The following is a 5050-nucleotide window of genomic DNA, read 5'->3' on the forward strand; positions in this document are numbered from 1 at the left end:
CCAGACTTCCTCTGGTGATCAACAGCAACATGGAAGTGTAAGCTGAATAAACCCTTTCCTCCCCAACTCCCTTCTTGGTCATGATCGTTGCAGGAATAGAAACCCTAAGACACATACCCTTTAAAGATGTCCAAGGGCATTATTTTAAAAATTTCCTACACTATAGGAGCCAGTCTGTACGGGTGATACTTCTGACACCTATGACTGCTGGCTAGCTACTTCTTGAGCACTGTACCTACATGATGCTTTAACTTTCATTATAAAAAATTCCAAACATACACAGCGCTTCCAGGTGGAAAACTTAACCTCCCTCATCTTCAACCGGTTATCAATTTAAGGTGAATCATGTTGCTCTATAACTCCTATTCACCTTTCTATTTTTCTAAATTATCTAAAATGTCAATATTTAAAATAAGCTTCTATTTTATGTATATTAAAATTTATAAAGGACAAAGTTTTTTACATCAGCACTGTCTGAGATTTTTACATGATGATGGAAGTGTCCAACATGGTACTCACTAGCTATATATGGCCGCTGAGCATTTGATAAGTGAGGAACTAAATTTAATTAACTTAGGTGCTAGGGATTGGGCCTTGAGAAGTATACAAAGTATTAAGTCATCCTCCACTGAACTATACTTCTGGCCCCATTAATTTATTTTCAGCTAATTTAAATGACCACATTTAAAAAGCCTCTAGCTATACTGGACAACAGAGGTCTATATTCATTAGCTTTATCATCAAAGTGGATATTGTTGACTTCCACAGTGGGCAAATAGTAAGGAAATGAAGAATCTACTAGGAGAATGTCTATAACCAATGCTATTGACATTGTTTGTCTCCTTGTGTATGTGAAGGTATCCAGTATTATTGAGAACTTCTATAGCATACAAATTCTGCATTTCTACCCATATGTTCTGATAGGAACCCAAAGCAGTGATAGTGAGAAACCCACAGATAGTGAAAAATCAAGTTAGTAGGAAAACGGGATTTAAAAAAATGATAAACTGGGTGTGGTCTTACATGTCTGTAATCCCAGCATTCAAGAGATAGTGGCAACGGGAAAGCACAAGGTTGAAACCAATAAGCAAGCCTCACATCTTATGCTTACTCAGTTTCACAATTGTATCAAGAGGCCCTGGCAAGTAACTGATCAACCCCTCCTAGGTTTATGTAAGCACCCTGGAGGATGTTCACACTGCACTGAAAACATGTAATGATTTCATTCTAAGAAATGATACAGTTCTCAGAATGTGTCCCCTATGTGCTGTATTTCAAAGCTGACCAGATTCACTGAGCCCCTCCCTCCCCAAGAGTATAATTAGTAAAGATGGCCGAGAGTTATTCTCCTACAAGCCAAGAGGCAAATAAGACTCTCAGACTATCCCAACTGCCTGGAAGATGTTCTCAAGTTGAGGGTCATGATCCCCTTCTGTAGTGTAACTACCCTTTCACAGAGGTCACCTAAGTCCACCTGCATTTCAAATATTTACATCATGATTCACAACTAGCAAAATTAGTTATAAAGTAGCAATTAAATAAGTATGGTTGGGAGTCACCACAACATGAGGAACTGTATTAAGGGATTACAACATTAAGAAGGTTGAGAACCACTGGCTTAGAAGAAACAAAAAGAGTAGCTGAGTTGCCTAGAAAAGGCTTAAACACAGGAATAGACACTTCTCAACCTGTTGAGTTGCCTGTAGTCTGTGCAGTGAGCTCCAAGCTTTCCAACTTTCACAAGCTGTCACGGATGCACTTTGGATATGCAGCTGTTGTTCGGTCATTTCTGTATGTGTGCATATGTATGTTATGTTATGTATGTTTGTATAAAAACATGCTCTTCTATATATGTAGCATGTTGCTCCCTGAGCTGGTATAGCCTCTACTCCCAAGCCAAACTCATTGCTGTGCCCTTAAGAGCTCTTCAGCTTGGTCACTGTCTCTACTGAGAACCCCTCCCCATCAACCCCTATTAACCACCATCATTGTTATTCTTGTCAGTTTTTAACTGACAGAAACACCAAAGTTCCATGAGGAAAACAGATGTATATAATTGTAGCCTATCAAATGTATCATTTTAAGTCAACTAATTACCTGAACAGACACAAGGCTTCATTATATATCACTGAATTTTAAAGATGTTAAGTCAGATTATAAACTAGATCATGCCCCACATGTCTACCAAATTGTTTTAGAAATTGTGAGATACATCATCTTATCATGGTATTTTGATCTTTTTTGTCCTAATTATGTGGGATTTTCTACTTCATGACATTTTAAAAGAAACTTGACATTTGTGAATTGCACACACCAGGTAATATTTTTGACATGCACATTTACTGGCCGAGGCCTCTCAGACAAGACATTCCTACTTGGGAACATATGGGCTTTTGCTAACATTATTATCACACATGATCACTTCCTTGATTCTAACCTTAGAGTTGTATACAAGTACACATGGTGTTACAAATAATTATATAAACCATCTTAGTTCCCAATTAACATTTAAGAGAAGCCAGCTTCGTGCAGTCAACTCATTAACATAATCACAGCATGCACATAGACATAAAAATGTTTCCTGTTCTATTTCTTTATGTATATTATGTGTATGTGACATGTGTGTGAATGTCCACAGAGGCCTGAAGAAAGCATTATACTCACTGAAGCTAGAGTTACAAGCAGTTCTGAGCTGCCTATAACATGGGTGTGCTGGAAACCAAACACTTTTAACCACTGAGCCCCTCTAATTCATTTCTAAAGGCAGTTCAACCTTTGAGATTAACTTTAGCATAAGCTAAAGAAATAAAAAAGCCTACCATATTACTTTTAAAATTCAGCTAAAAATAAATATATGAATTCTAACATTACACAGTTGGCAAGATTGTCTAAAAGCAATAATCTTCAAGTTTAATTCAAACAGCTAAATTCTACAAATAAAAATATCTGAATCTTAAAAAGCATAATACAAAGGTCATGAACCTTACCTTAGTAGTTCAGTTCAAACATCATTATCTGCAAAGAAAATCAAAATGCTCACATTAGTGATGAGCATTTGTTTTGATTTTTTTCTTCTATGATATTACTGGTTGAACCTAACGCCTTGTGTTTGCTAGGCAAGCTGTACCAATAAATTATATAACCCAAGCCCTTTAATTACTTCTAATTTTAAGATAGGGACTTACTAAGTTGCCCAAGCTGGCCTTGAACCTGGTCCAGACCAGGCCTTGAATTTTCAATTCTCCTACCTCAATCTCCAGAGTATCTAGGATTGCAGGCCTGTGCCTGTTTTCATCATTTTAAGTGTAAAAAGAATTAAACGTTAAAAAAGCATGCAACTACATCTTTACTTTTAATTTAAAAATATCTAAGTGCTATCTATGATTTATCTCAGGCTAAAAACAGCCCTACATCAAATTCTGTATTTTGATCATTTTTCCTTTGTCACTTTTTTTACCTGTCCACCCTCTTTTCTAACATTCACATACAGGAACAGCTATAAAATTATACTGGGAATTTTACTTGCCCAAACTTTGAATGGCTGAGAATAACCACGCCCCAATGAAATAAGGATAACAACAGGGAAACCAGAGGAGCTAAGGGAGAGAGGGGCACCAATGATCCTAGGAACATGCATGCGCTCCCTGCTGACTCTCATTCATGCATAAAAGACTTTGCCTTGGCTCCCCAGTTGCTCAGGGTAAGGCTCTCCCTGAAAAGTCTTCTATCCATGAATAAGAGAGTGTCAGCAGGAAAAGCATGTTCCTAGTACGAACTAAGCCATGGGCACACAACCCAGGGGTGGATGAACTTAATATCCTGAAACTGCACAGGAACAGGATGGGCAGCAGTATCTATATCCAAGGGGCTGTTGGACCATTTATGCTGATGACTGCACACAGGTGCTTCACCAGTGCCAGGCTCATTAGGAGTGTAGGAACTTTCTGTGGAATGAGAACATGATGTCTGAAAGGGTCAATATTACAGACAGGTTCTTAATGGCCATTTTTTTAATACTCAAATTTCAGAAACCACTAGAAACAGAACAAATTATATGCATATCCCCTCCTTAAAGAGCCAATTCACCCTTCCTCTCCCCCCCCCACACCTACTTATTTGTGTATGTGGGAGGTAGGGGTGCTAGTGATGGCAGAGGCCAGAAAAGGAAACTGGATCCCAACAACTCCACTAGACCCACAGCAGAATTATAGATAGTTGTGAGGCACCTGACACAGGTGCTAGGAATTGAACTCAGGTCCTCAAGAAGAGCAGCAGGGGCTCTTATACAATGACCCATCTCTCCAGCAACACCCTCCCCCCCCCATCATCCTGTTTTAAAGGACATTTTTGTGAAACTTACATATAGAAGTCCTTAACTTACATATTCAATCAATTAAAGCATAAGATTTCTTTTTAAATACTGCATTTAGGATTAAGGATAAAACAGGAGCAGCTAACAATAATAGAGCCCTGTGACTGACATTTACTTCTCAGGTTCCTTATCTGTGGTGGTTTGAATGAGTGAGGCTCCCACAGGCTCACATGTTTGAATGCTTAGTCCCAGTAGGTAAAACTGTTTGGTAAGGTTTGGGAAGGTGTGGCCTTGTGGGATGAGGTATATTACTGAGGGTGTGTTTTAAGGTTTCAAAAGCCCAGCCATTTCAGTTAGTCTCACTTTCTTTCTCTGCTTATGAATCAGATATAAGTTCTCAGCTACTACTGCCTGCCTGCCTGTTACCATGTTCCCCACCATGATGGTCATGGACTTACCATCTGCAACTGTTAAGCAAACCCCACCCAAAGAAACTTATAGGTACTAAGTTGTACCTATAAGTTGTCTTAGTCAGTGTCTCTTCACAGTAATAAGGTTCTTTAAGACATGAATTTTCCTATTACTGCCAGTACAACTGAGAGAGATTACGTATGATGCAAGATCTCATAGCTAGTAAAATAGTTAAGCTATTAATATAGAAAAATACACCAAAGCCCAACTACTGGGGTACTTCAAATAACAACTGCTGGGGTTTTTTGTTTGTTTGTTTTTTTTTTT

General features: G+C 38.4%; 1 protein-coding gene across 2 annotated transcripts in view; it reads right to left on the reverse strand.

The window, feature by feature from the left end:
• Rab9a (RAB9A, member RAS oncogene family) overlaps positions 1–5050 on the reverse strand; it is a 24464-nt gene that overhangs the window by 4210 nt on the left and 15204 nt on the right. The window contains exon 2 of one of the 2 annotated variants that reach the window (XM_031371146.1): positions 2988–3015. The exons of the other annotated variant lie outside the window; for it this stretch is intronic. The gene's annotated coding sequence lies outside the window, so the exon portion shown is untranslated. The remainder of the gene's footprint in view (positions 1–2987; positions 3016–5050) is intronic. 2 annotated transcript variants of the gene reach the window in all.

The sequence above is a fragment of the Mastomys coucha genome, chromosome X (genome assembly GCF_008632895.1).
Source record: "Mastomys coucha isolate ucsf_1 chromosome X, UCSF_Mcou_1, whole genome shotgun sequence".
NCBI classification, from domain to species: domain Eukaryota; kingdom Metazoa; phylum Chordata; class Mammalia; order Rodentia; family Muridae; genus Mastomys; species Mastomys coucha.